General features: G+C 43.6%; 1 protein-coding gene across 3 annotated transcripts in view; it reads left to right on the top strand.

The window, feature by feature from the left end:
* Positions 1-14,827, top strand: part of UNKL (unk like zinc finger) — a 150,218-nt gene that overhangs the window by 91,531 nt on the left and 43,860 nt on the right. The window lies entirely within an intron of this gene.

Here is a 14,827-nt window from a genome sequence, read left to right as displayed (position 1 = left end):
TGTAAATGCAACAGAATGTATGAAATACTATTGCATAAATAAGAATCTGCTGCAAATGAAAAAAATGATCTCATGCCCTCAATCTCTTGGATTTTACTTTTTGATCTGTTTTCTGTTCTGTTCAGGTATTTCCTAGGGTTGGGGAATTGAAGGTATGATTAGGGTTAGCCTTGTAGAGGGGGAAGAAAACAAGGAAATGCACAACTGTAGATGTGTGTCTGCAGGGGACAGTGAGCTCCCCATCTGTGTGTGTCAGAGAAGACAAGGAGAGAAGAAATGAGGAGCCACCCTGCCATGTATGTGTGTGTCTTGGAGTGATGGATGAGTAGCCATGTGCATGTGTACTTAGACGTTACTCCTCGGGGAATTCTGCGCATGCACAGAATTTATGTCCCCATAGATTTCTTTGCTTCCCTGCAGAAAAATGACTTTCTGATGGGGAAGCAAAGGGAAGCTGCAAAAGCAGTCATGCACCCTTTCCCAGCAGAATGTTTTGGGTACCCATGGCAGCTGGCAGAGAGTTAAATCACTGTAGGGCAGGGGCGGGACTGGGGAAGACCTGGCTGGTCGCTCCTACTGTGTGCCGGGCTCAGCTGCTAGTCCTGGCTGGGCTGAGGAGGACAGGACTTCCTCTTCCCTTGCACGGCATCCGGGGCTGGGTCAGACCACCCCAGATTTCTCCCCCAGCTGCAGGAAGCTCTGCAAACACAACCCCTCGCCTTTTCCTGCACCCATCGCTTCTCAGTTGCAAGGGGAGGGATCACTACGGGGAGCTGCTCCCCAACCACTGTGCATCCAGACCCCCTCATATCCAGACCCTCCTGCCAAGCCTCACTCCCCCATGCACCCAGAACCCTCCTGAGGAGCCCCTCTACCCCTGCACCTGGGCCACCCTGATGAGCCACTTGCGCCTGGATCCCCACCCCACCGAGCCCCAACCAGCTGCTCCTGGATCACCACCCCACTGAGCTCCACTCCCCCAGCATCTGGATCCTCCACTGAGCCCCTCACACTCACACCTTGCCGAGCTCTATCATCCCACACGAACCCCCCCCGCTGAGCTTTGTCCCCCCCCCCCATACCCAGACACCTCGCCCTTCACTGAGCCCCAGCCACCTTCACCTGGACCCTGCTGCAGCATCCCATTACTGTTGCATCCAAAAAACCCCAAGAAGCCCCTGTGCATCCAGATCCCCTCCACACCTGGATCCCCCACTGAGCTGCCTGCAGCCAGATGGCCCCACACAGAACCCTCTCAACCCACACCTGGATCCCCCCCACACTAAGCCCCTCCATACTTGGATCCCGCTAGGCTGAGCCTGCTTGCCCACACCTGGTGCACCTGGCATGGAGAGGCAAGGCACTGGGGTGTTTCTGGGGCAGGCCCGGTCCTTGTGCTGTGTCAGGGCTGGGTGCAGCCTCACTGCTGAGTCCATGTCCCAGGGGGAGCTGCAGAGTGATCTCCCACCTCAGTGCAGCCAGTGGCCTGTGCTCCCTAATGCCATGCTGGTTCCTCCACATTTATTTGACAAATAAAAGTTGCAGAATTTTGCAGAATTTTAAAATACTGTGTGCAAAAATTTTACTTTTTTGGCACAGAATTTTTAATTTTTGGCGCAGAATGCTCTCAGGAGTAATGTGTGTGTGTGTGTGTGTGTGTGTGTGTACCAGGGTGAGGTAGGAGGAGAGCGAGGAATCCCCTATCTTCATGTGTGTTTGTGATTGGGGGAAACCTGCAAGGGTCCCCAGCTTCAGAGTGTGGTAGAGGGGCCGAGGAGGCAACCATATGTCTTGGAACTCTTAATTCTCCTTCGAGTCATTGCACATGTGCATTCCACTGTAGGTGTGTGCGTACACCCAGCACAGTTACTGGACATTTTTCCCTCAGTGGTACCCATTGGGATGTCTCAGGCACCTTCAGTTGCTGCAGTATCATGGTGACAGTATAAAGGGCCCAGCTGACCCCATGTCCCCTCAGTTCTTTCTTACCACCTGTGAATGTTGCTGGAACTGTTCTCCTATGGCAAGCTTTTTCAGTGGTCTTTCGTTTTTTTTATATTGTTTTTGGTTAGTAGTTGTACATAGTTAATTAGTTCTAGTCAGTTACTATAGTTTGTATATCTTTGTTAGCGGAGTTTCTTGTGTACCCCATGCTTCGGTCATCAGGCTTCAAGCCCTGTGCCTCCTGCAACAAAACTATGCCCTTCAGCGATGCGCAGTCTAGCTGCCTGAAGTGCTTGGGCGTGGCTCACATCCAGGGCTGCTGCCAGATTTGCAGGGACTTCAAAACCCTTACAAAGTGGGACTGGGAGGCCAGGTTAAAGTGTCTGCTTATGGAGGCTGCACTGAGACCTTCCTCCAAGCTGAGCACCTTGGCTGCAAGCACCTTGGTGTCAGTGAGGAGTGCTCCACCTGCTGTGCAGGAGTCTGGCACCATTTGCCATGCCCCTTGCTGAGGAAGAGGCACAAGAAGCAGCCAGCTGAGAGGGGATATTTCCCGACACCAAAGAAGGCCAGGCATGGGGAGCAGAGCAGAGTGCAACCCAACCCAACCCAAGCCACTCCTCTGCTTTGATACTGCAGCAGTCAGCACCATTGATTCTGGCCCTTATACAGGTACTGTTGAGTTCAGTACTGAATGGACTATCAGCGCCTGAGGGACAGCATGGTACCAGCGTTTGCGTGTCATCAGCACACAGGAGTTGGTGGTATCAGTGTCAATGTGCAGGAGGAAGCATTTGGCCCCCAGTTACTGTTTGGAACTGGGCACAGTGGTATTGTTTAAGGGGAAACCGACCATGCTGGCCCCAATGCAGGGTTCCTCGTTCTCCAGCACCAGTGGGAACCGCACCTCCTTGGTCACCAGACAGGTGACTTCAAGGAAGCACTGCAGACCTCAGCAGTTCTCCTGGTACTCTGGCCCTGCCAGCCCATCAAGACCCACAGAGGAAAAGAAGCAGGGGCTTTTGGCATAGACCATCCCCATCTACATATGTCTGCCTCACGCAGACACCCAGAAGGTTCCAAGCAGACCTTTTGATGGGATGCACAAGGATGTTGTACTAGTTCCCATGTTTCTGGATTCTGTTTCCCTTTTATTTGTGGATCACCTGTCCCACTTCATCAGTGTGTGGTCCGTATCACCCCAGAACGTTGCGCGCTGAACACAGTGGAAGTTAGATATACCCTTCAGTTCATTTCTATCCCTCCTTCCATTAATTTCTATCCCTCCTTCACACCCTGTCTCCCCGTCCCTCTTCAGAGACCCCTCTGGCAAGCAATTTCTAGCCCAGGAGGTTCAATCTTTCCTTCGGGTGGGATCCATGGAAGAGGTTCCACAGAATGTAAGGGGGAAGGGGTTATACTCCCGTTATTTCCTAAACCTGAAAGCCAAGGGTGGGCTCAGACCTATTCTAGACCTGCGCCAGCTCAACAACTACCTCAAGAAATTAAAATTCTGCAAGTCTCCCAGGCTTCCGTTATTTTCGCCCTGTATCCCAGGAACTGGGATGCCACCCTCGATTTAGGAGACGCCTACTTTCATATATCGATCTGCCAAGGCCACAAAAGGTTTCTCAGGTTCGTTGTGAACCACACGCACTACCAATTTGCAGTACTCCCATTCGGCTTGGCAACTTTGCAGGTGTTTACAAAACCATGGCGGTAGTGACTGCCTTCTCGAGGAGACTGGGGGTACAAGTCTACCTGTTTCTGGACAACTGGCTAGTCACAAGTCAGTCCAGGGCTCGGGTGAAGTCCAGCATCCACATCATCCAGTCAACATTCAAGGTCCTAGGCCTGCTAATACGTGTACAGAGATCTACCCTCACTCTGGACAAAGGATAGAGTTTATTGGAGTGGTACTGGACTCTGCAGGCCAGAGTAGGGTAACCAGATGTCCTGTTTTTATAGGGACAGTCCCATTTTTTGGGACTTTTTCTTATATAGGCTCCTATTACCCCTCACCCACATCCCTTTTTTTCACAGTTGCTAGCTGGTCACCCTAGGTCAGAGCCTTCCTCCCAGAAGGTCAGTTTCAAACAATCATGCCCCTGATAGTACACCTCAAGGACCTCCCAACCTGATTACAACAGCCTGAAATGGTCAGAGACTTTTGGGTCATATGGCCTCATGTATGTACATAGTGCAGCACACAAGACTGCATCTCAGACCCCTCGAGGCACGTCTGGCCTTGGTGTACTCACCAAACTGCCACCGTCTGGTCTTGGTTCTTACAGTAGCTTCCCTGGTCCACACCTCCCTCAACTGGTGGCTAGATTCGCTTACTATTTGTGCGAGTGTCCCCTTTTCATGGTCCCAACCATCAATATCCCTGGCTCAGACGCATCAGCACTAGGCTGGGGAGCTCACCCTGGACCCTCAGAATTCAAGGTCTTTGATCTCCAGAAGAGCTCTTACTACACAGCAATGTCAGAGAGCTCAGGGCAGTTCACCTGGCCTGTCAGGTGTTCCTGCTTCCCATTACAGGCAAGAGCATGTTGGTTCTTACGGACAACACTGCAGACATATTCTATCTCAACAGGCAGAGAGGGGCTCGCTCTTCCCACCCTCTAAGAGGCAATTCAGCTGTTGGACTTCTGCATAGCCCACTCAGTCCACCTCAAGGCTTCTCACCTTGGGGGGGGGGTACAGAATGAGCTAGCAGATAACCTCAGAAGGTCTTTCTTCTGTCATCCCAAGTGATCCCTTTGCCTGGAAATCGTGAGGAATGTTTTCCAGCAGTGGGGTCTCTCCAGATAGACCTGTTTGCAACCTGGTACAACAGGAAGTCTCACTAGTTCTCCTCCCTGCAAGGTCCCAGCCTGGAATTGCTCATGGACGCCTTCCTACTCCAATGGATAGGTCACATGTACTACTCTTTCCTTCCTATCCTGCTTGTGTACAAGGTTCTACTAAAGATCAAACAGAACTGGGCTTGTGTCATTCTAATGTCCCTCTACATCGGAAATGGCCGGAAAGAAGGAACTGAGGGGATGTGGGGCTGGCTGTACGCTTTATACTGGCGCTATGAGCATGCAGCAACAGAGGGCACCGAGCTGCCCTGACAGGTACCACTGAGGGAAGAATTTCCAGCAGCTGTGCTCAGGGCATGCACATACCTACAGTGGAATGGACATGTGCAACATATCTCGAAGAACCATAGTTACAGAAAGGTTAGTAACTGTTTTCACTCGACAAGAACACAGTTAATTGCCTCTCTTGTGCCCATGAACTTCTGTGTCACCTCTCTCCATTGAGAGTTACTGGGCAGATGCCCTAAGAATTCTAGTCAGGCTGCTCTTTTCATTTCTGTTCTGTGTTTATTTTATTGCCATTTTACTACGGTCTGATGTGTAGCTCCAGTATGAAGATATCATTCTTTTTCAGTTGATTTTAAATGCATGAGGAGTGCAGAAAGCAGAAAAGCTGTGAGCAAGTGGTTAAAGAGGAAAGTAATATGTAGGGGTAGATTGTAGCCATCCCTGTGCAGGTTTGCAAGGGAATGAAGCCCCATCACTTGAGACATTTAAAAATAGGCTGGATAAAACAGTAGAAAATGTCCAAGAGGAAGCAAACCTGCCCAAGTACAGAGATGAACTAGATCAGTGGTTCTCAACCTTCTTTCATTTGTAGACCCCTAAAAAATTTCAAATGGTGGCCCGGACCCCTTTGGAAATCTTAGACATAGTCTGCGGATCCCCAGAGGTCTGCTGACCCAAGGTTGAGAACCACTGAACTAGATTTCGGAGTAACAGCCGTGTTAGTCTGTATTCACAAAAAGAAAAGGAGTACTTGTGGCACCTTAGAGACTAACCAATTTATTTGAGCATAAGCTTTCGTGAGCTACAGCTCACTTTCACGAAAACTTATGCTCAAATAAATTGGTTAGTCTCTAAGGTGCCACAAGTACTCCTTTTCTTTTTACTGAACTAGATGGTACAGGAGCTCTTACAATTCTGGATTCTATGAAATCTCTACATTTAGAAATGATTGGAAACTTCATAGTGAAAGTCCATCTAGTGCGCTGCTCTATAGATTAATTCTTTTGGAGAATGTGCAGTGTAGTTTTCACAGTAAACCATAATACTAAGGACTTGTTGTCATGGGACATTACTGCACAGCAAGCTAGAGTATGAATCTACAGTGCACCAGTTTGGCACACAGTAAAGTCCTGTGTGGACACTGCTGCAGCACACTAAAAGTTCTGAGTGTGCTTTTGATGTACTGCTGTATGAAACTGGAATACATCAATGTACTATGGAACTTTTAGTATGTGTAGCAATGTCCACATGGGATATTACAGGCAAACTAGTTTGCTGTGGATACACATCCTGTCTTGTTGTGCTGTGGAGTAACATCGCATGTAGACAAGCCCTGAGACAGTGTTCTGAAAGGTGTATAACGGGCTCCAGTGAAATTCCAGTTTTGATAGCATAGCTTTTTAAAAATGTTTTGGATGTAGATGGGATCCCACTTTTGAAATTTTCTTTTCAGTGATGAACGTTATCTTTTCTGTAATCATTTTATTTCAGTTGTTTGCTTTCTGTTAATTTATCAGTTAAATCAAAAATCCATTCTCTTAACTATAACTAGGGGAAAAGTTAACTCTCTTCCCAAACAAAACTACAGTAAAATACACTTTATCGAATTATCTATGCTATGTTTTCAACTGTGCTCCTCCCTGGAAATGTTTGTGCATTTTTGTGCCTGCCATTTAGTGCAAATTGATGCAGTCCAAAAAAAAAAGTGCACTTCTGGCATCTCTTGAAGAACAAGAGATAAATCCTCTTTGACAGAGGTGGCTTGCCATTACCCAGGGAGAGGGCAATGAACTTCCCCAAAGGCAAAGGAAATACCCGGCATCACTTCGCAGCTTGGTATACCGTATAAAGTGTTCTCAGTATAAGCTGTCTCCCTCCTCTTCCCACCTCCATAAAGTTTTGCCAAGCACTTCTTAAATCAAGGTCCTGAGGTTAGATGAGATACAGAATAATCATGACTGTACTGTATATACATACACTACTCACTAATCTCCTAAAATCCTGTCTCAGGACAAGCTGGGATCAGTGTGACATATGGGAAGGATTCTTTGCTGGTGGTCTCTTCATTGGTTATTGCAAAGTCCTGGTAAGGATTATAGAGGGGATATCCTTAAAAGATTATAGGAGTGTTTGCCCAGGGCACAGGATTAAACCTCAGAAAAGTGAGCAAATCTTCAGATGTCTCTCAACTTGCAAAGGAAGAATAAAAAGAGAGAGATTTAGTATTTCTTACTATCTTTTATATACAGCAGAAAAAGAACACAACTTTTTATGACTCTTGTTTCTCTTCAGAGGACCTAGTGGATGGAGCACTAGACTGAGATTTGGGAGACCTTGGTTCTATTCAAGACTCTGCCACTAGCCTACTGGGTAACCCTGGACAGGTCGTTTCACTTGTCTCTGTTTGCATATCTGTAAAATGGAGATAATCACACTGACCAGCTTTGGAAAGTGTTTTGAGATCTGTAGATGAAAAGATCAATATAAGCACTAGTTAGCTAGCTAGTTATTATAAAACATAGCAAGACACATTGTCTGCCCCAACAAGCTTTAAATCTCAGACATAAAGACAGCAATTCAGGTAAGGAAAGGTATGGAGATAAAACTGGGGAGGGGGAGGGGGGGAACAAGATAGGAAGGATTCCTGGAAGGAAGTGGGTTTTAAAGGATTTTAAGAAGTAGAGAGCATGTTTGATAGATAACAAGTAGTGGCATGAAAAAAGGTATGAAGCTGAGAGAAGGCGATAAAAAGAATAGCATGGAGAGAGGAGTGTAGGGAAGAAGAGGGGTAGGAGTGGGTGAGATATATAGGAGTTTGAACTGAGTCAGGGGATTCAAGGAATATGGAGGAATTGATTGTTACACTTGAAGCAGGAATTACGGGGTGAAATTCTATGGCCTTTGTTATGCAGGAGCTCAGACCAGATGATCACAATGGCCCCTAATGGCCTTAAAGCCTATGACAATAACATTCATAGTGTCCAAAAGAAGGAAAAAGAAAAAAAAGTGGACAGAAACTAATAAGGATTAGAAACAGAGGCAACTCTGATTTAGTGACAAAATCCAGACTAGATAGCTAACTGTATTAATACAGCTGGCTTTCTTAGTGTCCCTGAAGGTGAACCTATGGTATAGCCTGGCTACAGAACCTCAGTTTGTTCTCCAGTTCCTCCACCACTCAGATGCCAGAGAGGTGCCACTCATTCCGCAGCAGTGGATTTCATATAAGAACCTAGATAAACAATAATTAGGGCCCTATCAAATTCACTGTCCATTTTGGTCAATTTCACTCTCATAGGATTTTAAAAATAGTAGGGCTGTCAGGCGATTAAAAAAATTAATCGTGATTAATCATGCAATTAATCACACTTTTAAACAATAATAGAATACCATTTCTTTAAATATTTTTGGGTGTTCTCGACATTTTCAAATATATTGATTTCAATTAGAACACAGAATACAAAGTGTACAGTGCTCACTTTATATTTATTTTTATTACAAATATTTGCACTGTAAAAAACAAAAGAAATAGTTTTTTTCAGTTCACCTCATACTGTACTGTAGTGCAATCTCTTTATCATGAAAGTTGAACTTACAAATGTAGAATTATGTACAAAAAATAACTGCATTCAAAAATAAAACAATGTAAAACTTTAGAGATACAAGTCCACTCAGTCCTACTTCAGCCAGTCGCTCAGACAAACAAGTTTGGTTACAATTTGCAGGAGATAATGCTGCCCGCTTCTTGTTTACAATGTCACCTGAAAGTGAGAAGAGGCGTTCGCATGGAACTGTTGTAGCTGGCATTGCAAGATATTTACATGCCAGTTGCTCTAAAGATTCACATGTCCCTTCATGCTTCAACCACCATTCCAGAGGACATGCTTCCATGCTGATGATGGGTTCTGCACGATAACGATCCAAAGTAGTGCGGACCGCAACATGTTCATTTTCATCATCTGAGTCAGGTGCCTCCAGCAGAAGGTTGATTTTCTTTTTTGGTGGTTCAGGTTCTGTAGTTTTTGCATCCTACTGTTGCTCTTTCAAGACTTCTGAAAGCATGTTCCACACCTCATCCCTCTCAGATTTTGGACGGCACTTCAGATTCTTAAACCTTGGGTCGATTGCTGTAGCTATTTTTAGAACTCTCACATTGGTAGCTTCTTTGCGTTTTGTCAAATCTGCTGTGAAAGTGCTCTTAAAATGAACCTGTGCTGGGTCATCATCCGAGACTGCTATAACATGAAATATATGGCAAATGCAGGTAAAACAGAACAGGAAACATACAGTTGTCCCCCAAGGTGTTCAGTCACAAATTAAATTAACACATTTTTTTAACGAGCATCATCAACATGGAGGCATGTCCTCCGGAATGGTGGCCGAAGCATGAAGGGACATACGAATTTTAGCATATCTGGCACATAAATACCTTGGAATGCCAGCTACACAAGTGACATGCGAATGCCTGTTCTCACTTTCAGGTGACATTGTAAATAAGAAGCAGGCAGCAATATCTTCCATAAATGTCAACTAACTTGTTTGTCTTAGTGATTGGCTGAACAAGAAGTAGGACTGAGTGGACTTGTAGCCTCTAAAGTTTTCCATTGTTTTGTGAGTGCAGTTATGTAACAAAAAAATCTATATTTGTAAGTTACACTTTCACGATAAGGAGATTGCGCTACAGTTTTTGTATGAGGTGAATTGAAACCTACTATTTTTGTTTTATCATTTTTACAGTGCAAATATTTGTAATAAAAAATATTATATAAAGTGGGCACTGTATACTTTGTTTTGTGTTCTAATAGAAATCAATGTATTTGAATAGAAAAACATCAAAAATATTTAATAAATTTCAGTTGGTATTCTATTGTTTAACAGTGCAATTAATCACAATTAATTTTTTTACCAGCATTACCAGCAGGACAGTGGGGTGGGAGGAGGTATTGTTTCATATTCTCTGTGTGTATATAAAGTCTGCTGCAGTTTCCACGGTAAACATCTGATGAAGTGAGCTGTAGCTCACGAAAGCTCATGCTCAAATAAATTGGTTAGTCTCTAAGGTGCCACAAGTACTCCTTTTCTTTTTGCGAATACAGACTAACACGGCTGTTCCTCTGAAACCTGTATAGTATAGGGTAAAAGCACATAAGACCAGATTTCACAGGGGGGAAACCAAATTTCATGGTCCGTGATGCGGTTTTCATGGCCATGGATTTGGTTAGGCCCTAACAATAATTAATAAATACTTAACGTTTATGAAGGTATTTAATCTTCAAAGCCCAGGAAAAACAGTAGCATAATTGGTTTGTTTATACAGGATTTTGCACATTTAAAGTGCTGTATAAGTGTTGAATGTTTAAGCATTTTTAATATTTAATTAAACATTTAAGAAGGGCTATAGAGGTGATCCTGGCAATTACAGACCGGTAAGTCTAATGTCAGTACTGGGCAAATTAGTTAAAACAATAGTAAAGAATAAAATTGTTAGACACACAGAAGAGCATAAATTGTTGTGTGTCAACGTGGTTTCTGTAAAGGGAGATCATGTCTTACCAATCTATTAGAGTTCTTTGAGGGGGTCAACAAATACGTGGACAAGGGGTATCCAGTGGACATAGTGTACTTAGATTTCCAGAAAGTCTTTGACAAGGCCCCTCATTACAGGCTCTTATGTAAATTAAGTTGTTATGGGATAAGAGGGAAGATTTTGTGGATTGAGAACTGGTTAAAAGACAGGGAACAAAGGGTAGGAATAAATGGTAAATTTTCAGAATGGAGAGGGTTTATTAGTGGTGTTCCCCAAGGGTCAGTCCTAGGACCAATCCTATTCAACTTATTCATAAATCATCTGGAGAAAGGGGTAAACAGTGAGGTGGCAAAGTTTGCAGATGATACTAAACTGCTCAAGATAGTTAAGAGCAAAGCAGACTGTGAAGAACTTCAAAAAGATCTCACAAAACTAAGTGATTAGGCAACAAAATGGCAAATGAAATTTAATGTGGATAAATGTAAAGTAATGCACATTGGAAAAAATATCCCCAACTATACATACAATACGATGGGGGCTAATTTAGCTACAACTAAACAGGAGAAAGATCTTGGAGTTATCGTGGATGCTTCTCTGAAGACGTCCACACAGTGTGCAGCAGCAGTCAAAAAAGCAAAGGTGATGTTAGGAATCATTTAAAAAAGGGATAGAGAACAAGACGGAAAATATCTTATTGCCGTTATATAAATCCATGGTATGCCCACATTTTGAATACTGCATACGGATGTGGTCCCCTCATCTCAAAAAAGATACACTGGCATTAGAAAAGGTTCAGAAAAGGGCAACGAAAATGATTAGGGGTTTGGAACAGGTCCCATATGAGGAGAGATTAAAGAGGCTAGGACTTTTCAGCTTAGAAAAGAGGAGACTAAGGGGGGATATGATAGAGGTATATAAGATCATGAGTGGTGTGGAGAAAGTGAATAAGGAAAAGTTATTTACTTGTTCCCATACTATAAGAACTAGGGGCCACCAAATGAAATTTAATGGGCAGCAGGTTTAAAACAAATAAAAGGAAGAAGTTCTTCACTCAGCGCACAGTCAACTCCTTGCCTGAGGAGGTTGTGAAGGCGAGGACTATAACAGGGTTTAAAAGAGAACTGGATAAATTCATGGAGGTTAAGTCCATTAATGGCTATTCGCCAGGATGGGTAAGGAATGGTGTCCCTAGCCTCTCTTTGTCAGAGGGTGGAGATGGATGGCAGGAGAGAGATCCCTTGATCATTACCTGTTAGGTTCACTCCCTCTGGGGCACCTGGCATTGGCCGCTGTCGGTAGACAGGATATGGGGCTGGATGGACCTTTGGTCTGACCCAGTATGGCCGTTCTTATGTAATGTTACCACTTTCGACCGAGTGGCTAGGCAAAAATTTGGGATCTTTGCAGGTTGTTCCAGTTAGGAGGAGAAATTGAGAGTAGGTATTTGATGCAATTTTGTTTATTTACAAAGAATGTACAGAGTCCTGGTTCCCTGAACACAGTAGGAAACACACAGCAGGAGACAGGTCCTTTGTTTCCTCTTCCAACCCTGTCTTTGCAGCCAGCACTCTGTACCCAGCCAGCTTTCTTCTCTTCACTTTCTCTCAGGGCGACATTACCAGCCGGCTGTTACTGTCCGCTTAGCTTTCTCGCTCCGCTCCAGCTTGTGGTGTTCCTCGTTCACTCTCTCATGTAGATACCAAAACAGATCCGCCAATCAAAGTGCTAGCCCCTGCATTTGAAATCGCTTGGGCTTCTACTCAGATTCAGCTTCTACTCAGTTTTGCCATGGGCCTGTGTTTTGGGTGCTACTGCTACTCTTTCAGCCACCTGATTCCAATGGCTTCTTTACATTTACCCTGATTGTAATGCAGTGGCCATGCCTGACCCATAACAACAAGGTTTAACTCCATCGAGAAGAGTAACGATTGAAGTGCTAGTGACTGTTTAAGGTTGTTTGATTATTCTTATTATGAACCCTATTTTCATTTCTGAAACTTCCTCTTTCTGGCTGAAAACTTCTAGGTCTCATCTCTCCCTAAAGATGATTTTTAAAAGCTGGAGCTGAAACAACTATATCTTATTTAGATCCACAAGTGAGAAAACATTTTCCCACTTAAAAATAAGTGATTACACTTTTTTTAACCATGCTAGCACCAAAACAGTTGGGCTAGGAAGTGTAAATATGGCAGAGAAATAGCTCTCTTTAGAAATGTTGGGTTTCATTGGGCAGAGATATGCATCACTGAAAATTTTACTTTGCACATGTGTAATATTGGGGGTTAGGTTCTTTTAGTACTTTTAACCAGCGTTCTTAGGGAAGGAAGACTGCACTACACATGCGTACTTGGCAAGCATAGCTAACAGTGTGCTGAGAAGAGTTGTCTCAACTACTGGGCTGCTTTTAAGGTGCAAACGAAGGCCCTGATCCAGCAAACAATTACACATGTGATAACTTTATGCACGTGACATGTCCTGATAATTTCACACATAAGTTGTCCCATGTAAATCAAAGTGTACATGTTTGCAGGATCAGGAAATAAATGTAGTTCTACCTCATTCTATCTACAATTACATACAAAAAACTGTGTTAAAAGAATGTTTATGTTGAAAATCAAACAGAATATAGGAAATGCTATAAATAAGGTGGCCTGTGTATTCTTAATTCTGCCCCCTTGTGTGTTATGATTATGGATATGATTTTGTCACGGTAAAATTAGGCAAACTTCACGGAGCAGTCATGGTAAAAATATACAAAATCAGGGTATGGTCACGGTGGGGGCTGAAGCCAAAGCTGAAGTCACAGAGATCTGTTAAAGTCACGGAATCCGTGATCTTCATGACCAAACCGTATCCTTAGTTATGACACAGTTTTGAAGTACATGATTACATACTATTTTTTTCCTCATTCACTGCACACTCACATCATGATAAAATACTCAATATTTTGTTTTATCCTCAATCTTCATCGTGTGGCCCCATGCTGTATTTACTGCACACCATTCAAACTATGCTCTGAATATGGAATTATTAATTTTGTCATGGACTTTTCTGTGGCACTCCTGACTGTAGCATCTTCACGCTTCACTAACATTCATGAATTTATCTTCACAACATCCCTGTGAGGTAAGTTGGTATTATTATTTCCATTTTACAGATGGGGAAATGAGGCACAGAGACATTAATTTCAGAAGTGTATGCAATTTTTGGGTGCCCAATTTGAGATGCCTATGCCCTGATTTTTCAGAGAACTTAATATTTTATAGCACTTTCAAAATGGTTCAAAATATCACTCCCATTGACTTCAGTTGCAGCTGTGAGTGATAAGACCTAAGATCTGATTTACAAAAGTAGGCACCTAGAAAATGAGGAATACCCAATTGGTGACCACCTGTGAAGTAAGTGTTAGATGTAAATGACTTTCCCAGCATCGCATAGGAATTCTGTGGCAAAGGAATTGGATTCTATCCATGCTTCAGGGTGAATTCAACTGCAGTAACCGCTAGACCATCATTTCTCTTCCTGCAGTCCCCTGTCTCATTCATTACCTGGCTACTTTTCATAGATTCCTGTTTCACTCCAACACTGGGATACTTGGGAAGCAAAATTGTAGATCTGGGAATATTGGCATATCGATGACACAGCATACTCTATAGAATTTCATGAACAGAAGTTGGTCCAATAAAAGATATTACCCACCTTGTCTCTCCAATATCCTGGAACCAACACGTCTACAGCTACATTGCATACAGCAGTCTCTCCAAGCATTCTATCATAGGTTGAATGAAAGAGGTGACTGAACTGAGAATTTAAGAGACTTCACAGCTGAGAGCTAGCTATCACATTGAGTAGTGCACTAGAAATGCAGACTTAGATCGAACTTTCAAGAAGGAGATGCAACTCCCACCATAGCCCTTTGAGATGCACGCAAAATAAATTGATGAAGTCAGCGTAATACACTATCCACTTGTGCAAGATCTTGAGACAAGTCAACAGTATCTCTTCATGGACAGGATCAGAAAACTACAAAAATATCTTCAAGTATCAATATGCATATTTGGCCTTTGTCCATTGCCATATAGAAATTGTTTATCAGTTTTACAACCAGCCTCGTTTCCATAGTATATCCATGTCTGAAATCTGACTGGAAACCACCAAAGATATTAGTACAAATCAGTTTAGCTCTTCAGCAGAGAACTAATGTATTAATGCAAATTCAGTGCTCCTGAGTCATAGGCACCAATGCAATAAGTTATTG

Source organism: Caretta caretta, chromosome 10 (genome assembly GCF_965140235.1).
Source record: "Caretta caretta isolate rCarCar2 chromosome 10, rCarCar1.hap1, whole genome shotgun sequence".
Lineage (NCBI taxonomy): Eukaryota > Metazoa > Chordata > Testudines > Cheloniidae > Caretta > Caretta caretta.
Note: the sequence above shows the minus strand (reverse complement) of the source record. Positions and strands in the feature narration are given on the sequence as shown.